Here is a 17,941-nt window from a genome sequence, read left to right on the forward strand (position 1 = left end):
TGGGCCTTTAAAAGGCATGCTTGTGACTCTAGCCCTTTGTCTCACTCAGCCACATTCTCAGCTGGTTTTCACAGCCAGAGCTGTGAGGACTTCTCTTTCTGGCACTGGAATCCTTGGATGTGGAACCTGGTGTGCAGTTTGGACCCCTGGCTCTTCAGAGGTGACCTCTAGAGCTCAGATATCCTTCTCGTTTTTTAAAAAATCCTAACCCAAGGACATTTTTTCATTGCTTTTAGAAGGAGAGAGGAAGAGAATGAGAAAAAGAGAGAGAGAGACACATCAATGCGAGAACATCCATCAGTTGCCTCCTGTACACACCCAGACTGAGGATCATATGCACCTGGACCGGGGATCATAGGAGCCCAGACCGAGTATCAAACCCACAACCTAGGTATGTGCCCTGACTGGGAATCAAACCTTCAACCTTTTGGAATGGCACGGCACTCCAACCAACTGAGATACACTGCCCATGGACTTTCTTGATTTTTAATGGCCACATGTATGTGGAAGCAGCCTGTTCCTCATCATGCCCCTTCTACTAGTCTCAAATTGGCTTCTTCTGTTTATCCTTAGTTATAGAACTTCTCTTTAGCTACATTTGAGGTGGTTCTTAATGATGATTGTTCTGTAGTTTAATTGTAATTTTGATGTGGCCAAGGGAGGAGGTGATTGCAGTGTTTACCTACTCTGCCATCTTTGACCAGAAGTCTACACTAACATTCCTTCCTTTCTTCCTTTCTTCCTTCCTCCCTTCCTTCCTTCTTTTATTATTCTGGTGAGTCATTGGGAAACAAGAACTTGAACTTTCTAATCATCTGTTTTCCATACGTAACTTTAATCTTACTGCTTTTTTATTACTTCTTAGCTTCAACTTTCTACAATCATTTTCTGTATGTCAAACACCCATCAGTATTTCTTGAAGCAAAGGGTGATTAATTTTTAAGTATATTTTATTAATTATATTGTTACAGTAGTCCCAATTTTTTCTTTCCTTTGCTCCTCTCTGCCCAGTAACCCCCTTCCCTCCAGCAATCCCATCTCCCTTAGTTCATGTCCATGGGTTGTGCATATAAGTTCCTTGGCTTCACCCTTCCTATATTATTCTTAAGTCGCCCCTATGTATTTTGTACCAAACAGTTATGGTTCTTAATCCCGGCACCATTTCTCCCCCTACCCCATCCCAGCTGATAACCCTCCAAATGATCCCCATACCTATGATTCTGTTCCTATTCTGGTTTGCTTAGTTGGATTTTGTTTTTATTTTTTAGATTCAGTTGTTGATAGTTGTGAGTTTGTTGTCATTTTAATGTTCATAATTTTGATCTTTTTCTTAACTAAGTCCTTTTGACATTTCATATAATAATGGCTTGGTGATGATGAACTCCTTTAGCTTTACCTTGTCTGGGAAGCACTTCATCTGCCCTTCCATTCTAAATGAAAGCTTTGCTGGATAGAGTAATACTGGTTATAGGACCTTGGTTTTCATCACACTGAATACTTCTTGCCAGTCCCTTCTTGCCTGCAAAGTTTCTTTTGAGAAATCATCTGATAGTCTTATAGGCAACCCTTTGCAGGAAACTCTCTGCTTTTCTCTTACTGCTTTTAAGATTCTCTCTTTATATTTCACCTGTGGCATTTTAATTATGATGTATCTTGGTGTGGTCCTTTTTGGGTCTAGCTTGTTTGGGACTCTCTGTGCTTCCTGGACTTGTATATTTATTTCCTATGCCAAATTTGGAGAGTTTTCCTTCATTATTTTCTCACATAAGTCTTCAATTTCTTGCTCTTCCTCTTCACCTTCTGGCACCCCTATGGTCAGATGTGGGCACATTTAAAGTTATCCCAGAGGTTTCTAAGACTCTCCTCATTTTCTCAACTCATGTTTCCTCATTCTGTACTGGTTGACTGTTTTTTTCCTTCCTTATATTCCAAATCATTGATTTGGACCCGGTTTCCTTTCCTTCACCATTGGTTTTGTGTGGATTTTCCTTCATTTCATTTAGCATAGCCTTCGCTTCTTCTCTTATGCGTTTGCCATACTTAAGCATATCTGTCAAGCCTGTGAGCATCTTTATCACCAGTGCTTTGAACTCTGCATCTCTTAGGTTGGCTATCTCATCATCAGTTAGTTCTCCCACTGGAACCTTGATCCAGTCCTTCTTTTTGGCCATGTCGCTGTGTCTCCTCATCTTAACAGGCTCCTGTTTTTGTTTGCCTCTGTGTCTTAGGTAGAACTGTCACTCCTGTTATGTTATAAGGGGTGGAGCCTTAGGTATTCATCAGTAGAAGGCAACCTGTTTCACCATGTTTTTGCACTATCTGTGGGGGAGGGATCTGAGAGAGAAAAATGCCACTTGCTCAGCACTCTCCCCTTTTCCAGGCACTTCTCCCACTTTGTATGGGACTGGTGCCTCACAAGCTGTTGCCCTGGCTGTCATTCCCAGAGTGGGTGGGTCTGCAGATGTTCTAGCACTGTGGGGGCCCTTTAAACAAGTGGTCTGTGCTGAGGGACAGGCAGTTTCTTCCTCTGCCCCAACCCCCACTGGTTTGCACAGTCAAAAAGCAATGAGGCTTTATTTTCCCCGGTGCTGGGACCATGAACTGTGCAGTCTGGTCCGGTGGTAGGAGCATGCCCCAGGGGTCTCTCCCGAACTTTTAAAATGTATGACTGCACTTTGAGCTGGCCTGCTACTGCTGCTACTGCTGCTGCTCCAGCTCTGCCCCTCTTACCTGTCTGGATGAGTATTTCTTCTTTATATCTTTGTTTGTTGGACTTCCACGCAGCTTGATTTTCTGGAACTTCTGGTTGTCTCTAGTTTTGAGGTAGTTGTATTCCTTCTCAGTTGTGGAGGGAGACGCAGCATGTCTGTCTAGGTCTCCATCTTGGCTGGAAGTCCTAGAGGTGATTAATTTTTCACTTTTTTCTTAAATAAATGCCTTTAAAACTTTTTTTTGTGTGTTTCGAAAAGATATTTTTTTTAGTTTAGAATTATAGATTGGCAGGTATTTTCTATCAGCACTTTGAAAATATTGTTCCATTATCTTGTAGTTTAATTGTTTCCTTTTGAAAGGTCATCAATTTCAAAAATTTTACCAACTGTATTTTCAAATATTTCTTCTTACACATCTGTTCTTTACTTCAGAGACTCTGGTTACATGTATGTTATACTTTTTGATGTGTTTCCTATGTCTTTTATACTCACTTAGGAATTTCTTAGTTATTTATCTCCCCATGATCTGATATGGATATTTTCTTTTAACTTACCTTCCAGTTCATTAATTCTCTCTTTTGCTATCTGTAATCTGCCCATCCACTTATCCACTGGGTCTTAATTTTCAAGTTTAACAATATGCAAGTTCTCTGCCCAAATTCTTAATCTTTTATTTGTTGGAATATTTTAATCATAGTAATTTTAAAGTCTGTGTCTCCTAATTTATTAATTGGAGTTTTTGTAGGTCTGATTTAATTATACATTGCTTCTCTTGGTTATATTTTATGTTTTCTCATCTCTTCACATGCCTGGTTAATTTTGATTATATTATATGTAAGCTAAACATTGTAGAAATAATTTAAGGCCTAAGAAAATGGCTATATTTCTTCATAAAGAATTTATATTAGCTTTGGGCAGGAAACTAGGGCACCAATAACTTCTAGATACTTTAATCAAATTCCAGACATTATTTGAAATTGTGCCTCAAAATTTTTGTGGGCTAATCTACTTCCAGCTCATTCGTTCTTTTAGGAAATGGCCATTTAGAGACCTAACCAAAGCATGCTGGACATCCAGGTCTTACTTGTTAGGTCTTCCTGAATCAGCAGACACTACTAGGTTAATATAACTCATCCCTCTCAATACATGTCAGTTATTATTATAAGTTCACTCTATTCTCTTGAGTTTTTATCAGATAGTCAAGGCTAAAGTGAAACATTTTGTGTTTTAAGTCAGCTTATGGGTCAATTCCTCTGTGAAGACATCCCATCTACCAGGAAGAATTAAATTGCTCCCCTCATTAAACTTTCAGGTACTTTTCACATTCTTCTAGTATAGCTTTTGACAAATAATTTCTTATGTATGTGATCCCCATTAGATCCCACAGTCCTCAAAAGTAAGATTTAAGGCAAAGGCCTCACAGAGGTAAAGAATATTCTTGTCTTTTGTGTGTATGTATATAAATATACAATATATATTTTATATATATATATATATATATATATATATGCGTGTATATAAAATACCATAATGGGGAAAGGACAGTGAAGAATTGATGAGATGGCCATGGCAAGACACGGCTCAAGAATTTACAGAATCTGGATCCCTGCCTAAATACCCTCACCACTCACAAGACATACATTTTTTCAACTTTGTTGAAAATATATAAATGAATTACTGGAGTCATTTAAAGGGAGATTAATGTTTTTCATTAGTTTATTATTGTCCACTGTGTGCCAGCCAATTGTAGTAGGTGCAATACAATTTAGACTCCATTGTCCATTATATATTCACTCCTTATTGTGTGGCAAACCCAAGGATGAACCTAACTATGTCTGTCCTGGAGGAGCTGGAAGTTGCTAGAGAAAATCACATAACTGAGCTGACTAAATGCACTCCAACTTCATGTCTAAAACTACAAATGGGCGCTCAGTACTGCTCACCCTCATCTTACTCTTTCTAGTTCCCCACTTCTTAAGATGACTTTAACTCTCCTTCCTTTGTCTTTCCTTTATGCTGAGTGGATGACCTCACTTTAGACTTCATTAGGAAAGGTAAATACCATCAAGGTGCAGTTACTTATCTTGCTATACTTTCCCTGAAAGTTGACCTCCACTTGCTTCTGTTTCTTTTTTAGCTAAAATAGGGGATGTGTCCATCCTCCTATCAGAGGCAGGTGCCTCCCTTTTTGTTTTGGACTTCTTCTGCTCTCAACCACTTGATGTCTTCCACGCTTTGGTTTTCCCTGTCTTTTCATGCTTCTCTAATCTCTTCCTTTCTTCTGGGTCATTCCCATCACAACATAACCATGCTCTAGTATTCCTTGACTTCACATTCGACACCCTTTCCTATGGCTCTATTTTTCTGCTCCCTTCTCAACAAAATTTCTTTAAAATCATCACTACACATGTTGCCTCTCCTTATTCTCTCACCATTCTCTCTTCCTACCACTACCCACTGAATTCTTTTTCTATCATTATCCACTGAAACCATTCTTGCAAGGGTCACCAATGGATACTTCTGTTTTTATTTTAAATTCACAATAGCATTTGGTTCACTTTACCTCTCCCTCCTTTTTGGCCACTGGGACCTCAATAACTTCTGGTTTTCCTCTTTCACACTGGCTGCTCCTCCTTAGTCTCCTTGACTGCTTTATACTCCTTTACCCCACCTTCAAACATTAGAGTTTATTACAGTTTAACTCTAAGGCCTCTTCTTTCCTTTTTCCCTCATCTCTTCTTAGGTCTCATTACCTATTATCCTGGATTTAAGTAACATCTTCATGCTGATGAATTCTGAATCACCATCACAGTTGTACATCCAACTGCCTTTTAAATATTTCCATGTACATAGTCATTAGAAATCTCAAATGTATAATTTCCCAAAGAAAATCCAGTCCCCTCCCTCCAGCCAATCCCAGAGTAGTCTCCTCCTCCTTAGTACACAGCACCACTCTCCACACCGATTGTTAAAGCCAGTGACATGGAATTCATTCATGGCTCTACAAAGTGCTCTCTACCTCTAACATATACTTCTCTCTATTTCCACATACACCTGGCTCAAACAGGCACTCTTAAAATTTTTTCTGGGAGTCTTACAGTGTGAGAAGTTAGTGCTCTTGTTGCCAATAGAGTAAGAAACCATAAAATTAAAGCTAAAAGAAGTGGGGAAAAGATTTCCCCAGCTTCTAGGATGGAAAGGAAACTTGCCTGGGGGTGTATAAGGGTCAAGGTGCCTAGATCATTTTGAGTGCTATGTTAAGGCATGTAAGAAGGAATGCTCATGTGGGAGAGGTATTACTGCCCCAAAGGCCACACCTTGGGAACTTTCCCCAACTTTCTTCAAAGTAAAGTTGTAAACTTATAGAGTGAGGCAACAGAGTGAGTGCTATTTGAAGGACTGCAGCATGTTAAGAAGAGAGGAAGCTCTGAAGTCAGTAGCATAAAAGAAACAGCAGTGCTAGTGACTGTAGCAAAGCTGTAGGGAAACTTTACAAGCCATTGAGCAACCATGAGCTGGGGGCCCAGAAATTGAAGGGAGTCCAGTAAAGTTGAGTTCTCTCTCTCTCTCTCTCTCTCTCTCTCTCTCTCTCTCTCTCTCTCTCTCTCTCTCTCACACACACACACACACACACACACACACACACACACACAGCTTTTGTCAAAAAATGTCTGGGAAAACAGCATCCTATATCACCCTATCAGAGAATCAACATCATGTTTCCATTATAAATACTCTAAGATATTCTACAGTAGAGAAAATGGTTGAACTTTGTTTCATGCGGTATATTTCAAACATGTTTGGCCTCAGAGCTCTTTTTCACAGAATTCCTTATAATGAGCCACTGAACCCTACTGTTAAACAAACACAGTTAGAGAACTGCAGAGAGGCAATGTTTCCTTGGCCATGGACACAGACTCTGGGGTCCAGAGAGTCACTTACAAGGGATCTGCAAATCCCTGTGTGTACCAAAACCTGAATAGACAACAGTTCTCAAATACACATGCTGCTAAAAATGAGCTAATATCTGCAATTTAAAAAGACTAATTCTTACTGGATACTAAGTGTATAAGTGATCCTATTATGTGGGAGCATGAAGAATATTTTCTCATGAACAACACCAACAAATGAACAAAATTGAACAAGGAACAGAGTAACAGTTATCAGGGTGGAGCGGGGGGAGGGCCGGCGGTAAGTAGGGGAAGGATTTAGTAAAGGAACTAATATAAATGACCCATGAACACAGACAACGGGGTGGGGATTGACTGTGGGAGAAGGGGTGGGCTGGGTGGGGGTGGCAATGAGGGGAAAAGTGGGACAATTATAATAGAAAAACAATAAAAATAAAATTAAAAACAAAGGAGTCTATCATCCATCTCATCACAAAAAATAAATAAATAAAAGATATTTACAAGTAAAAGCTTGTGGGTCAACCATTTTTAAAATGGCTTTGATCCTATAAATAATAATGGCTGACACCAATTGGCTTAAGATGCTCAAGTACAGTACCAAGTGCTTTACAGAGATCGTCTTAAGTCTTGCTTCATCCTGTGAGGTATAGGAACTCATATTCTTATTGCATATATGAGAAAACCGAGGCTAGTGAAATTAAAGGTGCACAATTTATTGCAAGTCATAGAATACGGAGTTGTGGAGTTAGGATCTGAGCCCAGAAGCCTGACTCCAGAGCCTACATCTTAACCAGTAGGATGCATGGTCCCTAACAAAGCAATTAATCCTAGAGGGAAGTAGGTACAAGCCACATGTATGAACTTTGTCAGAGAAGGATGAAGATTTCTGTGTCCTATTTATGGCAGGTAATTCTGTTCCTACAAATTCCTGAGCAACTTCTCTATGGGTTTCTCAACAGGATCACACTCTCCCTTTTCTTCATTAATTCTGCAATTAAAAAAAATACAATTAGCATTTAGAGAAAAATTAAGCTGTAAAAGAAGAGACCATTCAAAACATTATTTATTTAGCTTTTTTCAATTACAGTGGACTTTCAATGTAATATTAGTTTCAGGTGTAGGACATAGTGGTTAGACATTTATATAGCTTATGAAGTGATTCCCACCAATAAGACTAGTACCACCCGGCATCATACATGGTTGTTACAGTATTATTGACTCTGTTCCTTATACTGTACTTTACATTCCCATGACTATTTTGTAAGTGCCAATTTGTACTTCCTAATCCCTTTTATCTTTTTACCTAGACTCCCAATTTTGTTCTGTCTGTATCTGTTGTTGTAGTTTTTATTGTTTGTTTATTTAGTTTTTTAGATTCCACATATAAGTGAAATCATATGGTATTTGTCTTTGTTATTTCTGTGTTATTTCACTTAGCATAATACCCTCTCCACTCAAGTTGTGCAAATGATAAGGTTTCATTTTTTATATCTTGGTTCTATTCCATTGCACATATGAACCACATCTTCTTTATCCAATTGTCTATTGATGGACACTTAAGTTGCTTCCAGTCTTGGCTATTATATATGAAATGTCATTCTTTGTCTCTTGTTATAGCCTTTGTTTTAAAGTATATTTTGTCTTATATAAATATTACTATCACAGGTTTTTAAATTTTTTATTTGCAGGGAATACTTTTTCTCATCCCTTTACTTTCTTTTTATTTTTTTTTTTTTAAATATATTTTATTGATTATGCTGTTACAGTAGTTCCAATTTTTTCCCCTTTACTCCCCTCCACCCAGTATCTCCCTCCCCCAGCATCCCCCCCCAAGTCCATACCCATGGTTCGTAAAAAATAACTATCCCTCCCTCTCAGATATTAAGACCCTTTGTAATCTTGTAAAGGACAATGGGCGAAGGTCTCAAGCTCCTCTAGCTGCTTCAAGCTGGACATGGTCGTCGTCCTACCTACCCTTGGGTCCAGAAATCCCTAATAAGAGTGGGGGTGTGGAGGGGAGGGTGGCCTTCCCACATGGGGAAGGATCATGCAGACTCCAGGTCAGTTGGCTGTCTCCGGACAACGGCGTGCTTGGTTTAGCAGGCTGGCATCCTTGTTGTGTTCTGGGGGCAACAGATTTGGCAAAAAGGGTTAAAAAGCATCATTCAATCCATAACTACTAGGTGGCAAAAGGCAGGGATTAATTTTTCAATGTTCCACATTAGGAGAAAAAAAAAAAAAAAAAAAAAAGGGCTTCTTTGGAGGAAGGTGTGCTAGGCACATCTCTCCTGTCCAAAACCCTTTTGCCCATTTTATTTAGTTTGGGCTGAGGGAAATAGTTTATGTTTCCCCCCTCTCAGACCTCTGGGCCCTTTCTGTCCAAGCCATTAGGATAGAAAAGAGAATTCAGTTTTAAAGTGAAGCCCACAGACCACCCCATTCTTCACCAACTCAGCCATTTAGTTCAGCCAAACTGTTGAGTCTCCGGAGGCAGCGCTGCAGAGAGGATTAAGTGAGGCTTATGCGTACAGACAATCACTCAGGTAATGCGGTCATAGGCTTATGCCCTTTGAAAACAGAAAACACATGTTAATTTATGTAACATAACCAACAAAAAAGTCTCTAAATCTGTAAGACTGTCTTATTGGGAAGACATACAGTTGCAAGGCACTTGACATTCTACTTGCCTGCAACTTGAATCTCTTTGGTGATATCACAGATATGGTTTAATTTTCAAGTGAAACCATTTTTTAAATGAGAAGAAACTTTTAAGACGGTTAGCTGCCCTACTTTACAGTCTGCCACTGATCATTGTGATTTTCCTTGAATACTGATTTTTCTCCCTAAGATTACTCTCCTTGTCTTTAAAGGGACTACATTAAGTCCATTTTTAATTTATCCTGTTCATTTGCATAAGCATAACAAGAGCAGCAAATGATCACTTATGATCTTTAGTTCTGTTTTGCTGGAACTTACCCAAGGAACATTTAGGGTGGCCCTCAGTCTGCTCTTCAGTGCACAGAAGCTGGGCCACATACCTGGCATTCATCCTTGCCTGTACACACCTGTCCTTTCCAAGTCTTTCTGGTTTTCCATTGTGCCTTAAGGTCCCTTCTAGCCATCTTTCAGGAAAACAACCTTCGTTCCTTCCCTGGAGAGATTGCTGTGGACCGCACAACCAACCATGGCAGCAGGCCTTTTATTTCACGGGCTTTTATTACCTTTGAAAGTCATTCCCAGTTCCTTAGGGCTTTTTGGTAACAACATGAGCCCAAGCATGTCTCCTTTAGGCTTGACATTCCAGTCAAAGGCTTGTTCAGAAAAAGGAACCTCTATTAACAACTGGTCTTATTAGGTCTATGCAAAGAAACTTAAGTCATTACTTACTTGTTTAGAATGCCAAACTCTGGAGAGATCAAATAGGGAGAAAAATATACAACGTGAAGGAAAATCTTTGTCCTAATAGTCACTGAACTGGCATTTCCATTCTTCATATTTTCATTTTCCCCCACTAAAAAAAATTTTTTTGTTTGTTTTTCCATTACAGTTGTCTCTCTTTTTTTTTTTTTTTTCCCCTCTTGCTTCCCTGTATCCTGCCCCTCCCTTCCCCCACATTCAGTCCCCACTCAGTTGCCCATGTCTGTGGGTCATTTATACATGTTCTTTGATTTTACACTTCCCCTTCTTACCCCCTTTTCTCCCTCCCCCCTCCCCCCTTGTTACTGTTAGTCTACTCCTTGTTTACATACCTCTGGTTCAATTTTGCTCATTTGTTTGTGTTGTTCATTAGTTTCCTGTAATAGGTGACAGCATAAAGTATTTTTCTTTCGTTGCCTGGCTTATTTCGCTAAGCATAATTCTCTCTAGTTCCATCCATGTTGTTGCAAATGGTAGAAGTTCCTTCTTTCTTTCTGCTACATAGAACTCCATTGTGTAAATGTACCACAGTTTTTTGATCCACTCATCTACAGATGGGCATTTAGGTTGTTTCCAGCACTTGGCTATTGTAAATAGTGCTGCTATGAACATTGGAGTGCATAGGTTCTTTTGAATTGGTGTTTCAGGATTTTTCGGATATAATCCCAGTAATGGAATTGCTGGTTCAAAAGGCAGTTCCATTTTTAGTTTTTTGAGGAAATTCCAAACTGTTTTCCATAGTGGCTGCACCAGTCTGCATTCCCACCAGCAATGCACCAGGGTTCCCGTTTCTCCGCATCCTCTCCAGCACAAGTTGTTTGTTGATTTGTTGATTATGGCCATTCTGACTGGTGTGAGGTGGTATCTCATTGTGGTTTTTATTTGCATCTCTCTGATGGCTAGTGATGTTGAGCATATTTTCATATGTCTATGGGCCCTCCGTATGTCTTCTTTGGAGAAGTGTTTGTTCAGGTCCTTTGCCCATTTTTTAATTGGGTTGTCTGTCTTCTTGGTGTTGAGTCGTATGAGTTTTTTATATATTTTGGAGATCAATCCCTTGTCTGAGATGTCATTGGCGAATATATTTTCCCATATGGTTGGTTTCCTTTTCATCTTGCTGATGTTTTCTTTAGCTGAGCAGAAACTTTTTAGTTTGATGTAGTCCCATTTGTTTATTCTTTCCTTTATTTCCCTTGCCTTAGGAGATATATCAGTGAAAATGTTGCTACGTGGGATATCTGAAATTTTCCTGCCTATTTTTTCCTCTAGGACTTTTATGGTATCACGGCTTACATTTAAGTCTTTGATCCATTTTGAGTTTATTCTGGTGTATGGTGTAAGTTGGTGGTCTAGTTTCATTTTTTTGCATGTCCCTGTCCAGTTCTCCCAACACCATTTGTTGAAGAGGCTCTTTTCACTCCATTTGATGTTCTTTCCCCCTTTGTCAAATATTAGTTGACCATATGAACCTGGGTTTATTTCTGGGCTCTCTATTCTGTTCCATTGATCTATATGTCTGTTTTTATGCCAGTACCAGACTGTTTTGATTACCGTGGCCTTGTAGTATAGTTTGATATCAGGTATTGTGATTCCTCCTACTGTGTTCTTCTTCCTCAAAATTGCTGTGGCTATTCGGGCTCTTTTTTGGTTCCATATAAATTTTTGAAGTATTTGTTCTAGGTCTGTGAAATATGTTGCTGGTATTTTAATAGGGATTGCATTGAATCTATAAATTGCTTTGGGTAGTATGGACATTTTAATGATGTTGATTCTTCCCATCCATGAGCATGGTATATGCTTCCATTTATTTGTATCTTCTTTAATTTCTTTCTTCAATGTTATGTAGTTTTCTGAGTACAGGTCTTTTACCTCCTTGGTTAAGTTTATTCCTAGGTATTTTATTTTTCTTGTTGCTATGGTAAATTGAATTTTTCTTTCAGTTTCTATCTCTGAGTTTTTATTGTTGGTGTATAAAAATGCCTTTGATTTCTTAATGTTGACTTTGTATCCTGCTATTTTGCCGAATTCACTTATTAGGTCGAGTAGTTTTTTTGTGGAGTCTATAGGGTTTTCTATGTACACTATCATGTCATCTGCAAATAATGACAGTTTTACTTCCTCTTTTCCAATTTGGATGCCTTTTATTTCTCTTTCTTGTCTGATTGCGGTGGCTAGAACTTCCAAGACTATGTTGAATAGGAGTGGGGAGAGCGGACATCCTTGTCTTGTTCCTGATCTCAGGGGGAATGCTCTCAGTTTTTGCCCATTGAGTATGATGTTGGCTTCAGGTTTCTCATATATGGCCTTTATTATGTTGAGGTATGCTCCCTCTATTCCCATTTTGCTGAGAGTTTTTATCATAAATGGGTGTTGTACTTTATCAAATGCTTTTTCTGCATCTATTGATATTATCATGTGGTTTTTGTCTTTCATTTTGTTTATGTGGTGTATTACGTTTATTGATTTACGAATGTTAAACCATCCTTGCATCCCTGGGATGAATCCTACTTGATCGTGGTGTATGATCTTTCTAATGTGTTGCTGGATCCGGTTTGCCAATATTTTGTTGAGGATTTTAGCATCTATGTTCATCAGCGATATTGGCCTGTAGTTTTCTTTCTTTGTTGTGTCTTGACCTGGTTTTGGAATTAGGATTATACTGGCTTCATAGAATGAGTTTGGCAGTCTTCCCTCTTCTTGTATCTTTTGGAATAGTCTGAGAAGGATAGGAGTTAGTTCTTTCCTAAATGTTTTGTAGAATTCACTTGTGAAGCCATCCGGTCCAGGGCTTTTGTGTGCTGGGAGTTTTTTGATTACTGCTTCGATTTCACTAGCTGTTATTGGTCTATTCAGACTTTCTGCTTCTTCTTGATTCAGTTTGGGAAGACTATAGGTTTCCAGGAATCTGTCCATTTCCTCTAGGTTGTCAAATTTCTTGCCATACAGTTGTTCATAATAATTTCTTATAATCCTTTGTATTTCTGTGGTATCAGTTGTGATTTCTCCTCTTTCATTTCTGATTTTATTTATTTGGGTCCTCTCTCTTTTTTTCTTGATGAGCCTGCTTAAAGGCTTGTCAATTTTGTTTATTTTTTCAAAGAACCAGCTCCTACTTTTGTTGATCTTTTGAATTGTTAGTTTAGACTCTATGTCATTTAATTCTGCTCTGATCTTGATGATTTCCTTCCTTCTACTTGATCTGGGCTTTGCTTGTTGTTCTTCCTCTAGATCTTGTAGCTGTAGGGTTAAATTTTTTATTAGATATTCCTCTAGCTTTTTTAGGTAGGCCTGTATTGCTATGAACTTTCCTCTTAGGACTGCTTTCGCTGTATCCCATAGGTTTTGGGTTGTTGTGTGTTCATTATCATTAGTTTCCAGAAACTTTTTGATTTCTTCCTTGATGTCATTGTTAACCCATTCATTATTTAATAGCATGTTATTCATTCTCCATGAGTTTGAATGTTTTTGAGTTTTTTCCTTGAGGTTGATTTCCAATTTTAAGCCATTGTGATCTGAGAAGATGCTTGATATAATTTCAATTTTCTTGAATTTGTTAAGGCTTGTTTTGTGTCCTACCATGTGGTCTATCTTTGAAAATGTTCCATGTGCACTTGAGAAGTATGTATATTTTGCTTCTTTGGGGTGAAAACTTCTATATATATCGACTAAGTCCATTTGATCTAGAGTGTTGTTCAGTGCCTCCATATCTTTGGTGTTTCTTTGCTTCGAAGATCTGTCCATTGTTGACAATGGGGTGTTAAAGTCCCCTACTATGAGTGTGTTGTTGTCTATATCTTTCTTGGAGTCTTTCAAAAGTTTCCTTACATATTTGGGTGCTCCTAAGTTTGGTGCATATATATTTATAAGGGTTATATCTTCTTGATGGATTTTTCCCTTAAGTATTATGAAATGCCCTTCTTTGTCTCTTTTTATGGACTTTGCTGTGAAATCTGTTTTGTCTGATATAAGTATTGCTACCCCAGCTTTTTTTTCATGTCCATTTGCTTGGAATACATTTTTCCATCCCTTTACTTTCAGTCTGTGTAGATCTTTTGTTCTAAGGTGGGTCTCTTGTAGACAGCATATATGTGGGTCATTCTTTCTAATCCATTCAGCTACCCTATGTCTTTTAATTGGAGCGTTTAATCCATTTACATTTAAGGTTATTACCGATAAGTACTTATTCATTGTCATTTTTCCCCTTTGTACTCGTGTTCTTCTCTGTCTCTCTCTGTTTCTTTATCTTCTTAGAGCAGACCTTTTAGCATCTCTTGCATTGCTGGTTTGGTGGAGATGTATTCTTTTAGCCTTCTTTTGTCTTGGAAGCTCCTTATTTCACCCTCCATTTTGAATGAGAGCTTTGCTGGGTATAGTATTCTAGGTTGTAGGCCTTTGTTTTTCATTGCTTGGAATACTTTTTGCCATTCCCTTCTGGCTTGTAGTGTTTCTGCTGAGAAATCTGATGATAGCCTTATTGGAGTACCCTTGTATGTTATTAGTTGTTTTTCTCTTGCTGCTTTTAGGATCCTCTCTTTGTCTTTGAATGTTGCCATTTTAATTATGATGTGTCTTGAGGTGGGCCTGTTGGGGTTCATCTTCATTGGGACCCTCTGTGCTTCCTGGACTTGCGTGACTCTTTCTCTCGTCATGTTAGGAAAGTTTTCTGTCATTAGTTTTTCAAAGAGGTTTTCTATCCCTTGCTCTTCTTCTTCTCCTTCTGGAATTCCTATGATACGGATATTATTACGTTTCATGTTGTCCTGCAGCTGTCTTAGAACCTCTTCAGTCTTGTTCAGTCTTTTTTCATTTTGTTGCATTGTCTGGGAGTTTTTGTGTAGGTTGTCCTCCAGCTCGCTGATCCGATCTTCTGCTTCCTCTAGCCTGCTTTTAATTCCTTCTACTGTGTTCTTCAATTCAGAGATCGTATTTTTCATTTCCTCCTGGCTCTTATTGATAGCTTCTATGTCCTTTTTCATGCTCACGTAATTTTCTGTGAGTTCCTTGTAGTTTTTCTGGAGTTCTTTGAAGTTTCCGCTGAGCTCATTCAGCTTCTCCATAATCCATGTTTTGAATTCCATATCTGATAGTTCGCTCCCCTCTATTTCATTTAGCACTCTTTCTGGGGATTCTACCTTTCCTTTTGATGGGAGGTTGTTTCTCTGTCTCCCCATTTTTTTGACTCCTATTGTTTGTTGGTGCTTCTTGGAATGATCTGCACTTCCTGGATCTGCCTCTGGTGGCGTCAGATCATGTACCAGTCTGGCCCTAGGCAGCCTGTTGGAGACTTCCAGGGATCTACTGCTGTTGTCTGTCTTCTTTGATTGTTAATCTATTCAATCTGTGATTAGCTGTCAGGCTTAAGGACTGTGGGTGTGGCAGCTTAATTCCTGTAGGCAGGGCTTTTGCTTCCCCTCAGGCTGACGCCACTTGGAGGGGAATGGTCTACCCGCAGTACTGGGGATGAGTCAGCACTGGGACCCAGTCAGCTGCTCCTCCAGTTCTCCCCTCAAAGCCACCGTGCCAAATTCTCCCCAAGTGTCTCCAGTCCTCTCTGCCTTCCCTCTGCTTGAGCCCAGGGTAAGTGGTGGCCAAAATATTTTCGTATGTGATCCACTTAAGAGCTCTTTTTCTCCTGCTGTTTCTCTCCGGCTAGCAAGAAAGCCTGTGGCTTTTCGCTTTTCACAGCTGATACTATTTTACTTTCCACTCTGTCGCTGTAGGCTGGGAAGCCCAGCTGGGGGTTTAGACCCTGCCCTTCTCAGGGGGAATCCCCGGCTGCTGAGCTGTTTCTCAGTCCCTTCAGCAGCCACCCGTGTGAGCCCAGCCAGCCCTTCCACGTCTCCGCACTCCCTACCGGTCACGTTGTGATGTAGCGGCCTTTTCTGTCTCTCCGTGGTTATAAGACTTCTTTCCAGCTAGTGTTCCGTTGGTTATTCCAGATGATTTCTCCAAAATTAAGTTGTAAATCCAGACTGGTCCTGGGAGGAGGTTAGTGTAGCTTCCACTTACTCCTCCGCCATCTTGGATCTCCCTCATCCCTTTACTTTCAATTTATGTCTTTAAATATGAAGTGGTCTCTTGTTGGCAGCATATGTATGGGTCTTGTTTTCTTCTCCATTCAGACACCCCATATCTTTTGATTTGAGCATTTAATCCATTTACATTTAAAGTAATTTTTATAGGTATATAGTTATTGTCATTTTGTTATTTATATTTATTTACTTATTTATCTTAAAGAAGCCTCTTTAACATTTCTTGTGATACTGGTTTGGTGGTGAAGAACTCTTTTAGCTTTCAGCTGAGAAGTTTTCATCTGTTCTTTGATTCTAAATGATAGTTTTGCTGGGTCAAGTAGCTTGGTTGCTGTCCCTTGCTTTTCATCACTTCGACTATTTCATGCCAATCCCTCTGGCCTATGAATTTCTGTTGAGAAATCAGCTCACGGTCTTATGAGGGCACCATTGTAGGCAAATAACTGCTTTTTTTCTTGTCGCTTTTAATATTTCTCTCTGTCTTTAACATTTGGCATTTTAATTATGTGTCTTGGTGTGGGTTCACGTTATTTGGGTCTCTCTGTGCTTCCTGGACTTGTATGTCTCTTTCTTTATCATTTTAGGGAAGTTTTCAGTCATTATTTTTTCAAATAGGTTTCAATCACTTGCTCTGTTTTTTCTTCTGGTACTCCTATGATGTGAATGTTGTTATGCTTGATGTTGTCCCAAAGGTCCCTTGAACTCTCCTCATTTTTCAAAATTTATTTTTCTTTTTGCTATTTGTATTGAGTGTTTTCCACTATCTTGTTTTCCAAATTGCTGATGTAGTTTTGTTTGTTTGTTTTTTTAATTCAGTCTGCTACTGTATTCTTTACTTCAGTTAATATACTCTTCATTTCTGACTAGTTCCTTTTTATGGTTGTTATCTCTTTGTGTGAGTATTTAGTGAGTTCATCTGTTCTTCCCCTGAGTTCACTGAACATTTTTATAGCCAGTGTTTTGAACTCTGCATCTAGTAGATTGCTTGTCTCCATCTTGTTTACTTCTTTTTCTGGAGCTTTGTCGTGTTTTTTCATTTGGGGCATGTTTCTTTGTTTCCTCATTTTGGCAGCCTCCCTGTGTTTGTTTCTATGTATTAGGTAGAGCTGTTACATCTCAACATCTCAGCAGGGTGGACTTTTGTAGTAGGCATTCTGCGGGGTCCAGCGGCACAGCCTCCCTGGTCACCAGAGCTGGGTGCTACACTGGTGACCCTTACGTAGGTTTTGTGTGCTCTCCTGTTGTAGTTGACCCACAGCTACTGTTGGTACATCAGTGGGTGGATTAACCCTCAGGCGCTGACTGGCTACCAGGAAAGGCTGCGATGACAGCCCATCAGCTGTTATTCATGGGCTGACTGCACAGAGCTGGATTCACTTTAGCAGGGCTCTAGTGCTTGTATGTCATTTGTGGAGCTACTTGGGTGGTGCTATCCTCTAGTCTGATCTGGTCACCAGATATGTTGGTTCTGGGTCAAGCCCTAGGCTAGCTGATAGAAGCTACAAAGTCATCTGCAGATTATAGCTGCCAGTGCTGACTCTGAGGAAAGCGAGAAAGGTTATGCTGCAACTGAAGGCTTCTGCCACTAGTGCCGGGCTGGAAACTGCTTAGCAAGAGGTACAAGGCAGCCTGCTTGTTTGGGTTTGTGGACCTTTCAGAGATTTTAAGGATGTCTGCAGCATGGGCCAAGATGGGCAGCTTATAAGGAGCAGACACTGAATGAGTTTCGAGCTGGTGCATGCCTTGATGGTGTGGGGTCTGAAAGAATCATCAAGTTGGGTGAGTGGGTAATTAGCCAATTTAATGGAGACTTAGATATGTACCTGCCTGCTGTGTGGGAAGAAGGCTTAACAAAGGAACAATAGCTCCT

The sequence above is a fragment of the Furipterus horrens genome, unplaced genomic scaffold (genome assembly GCF_987537825.1).
Source record: "Furipterus horrens unplaced genomic scaffold, mFurHor1.1.pri manual_scaffold_11, whole genome shotgun sequence".
NCBI classification, from domain to species: Eukaryota; Metazoa; Chordata; class Mammalia; order Chiroptera; family Furipteridae; genus Furipterus; species Furipterus horrens.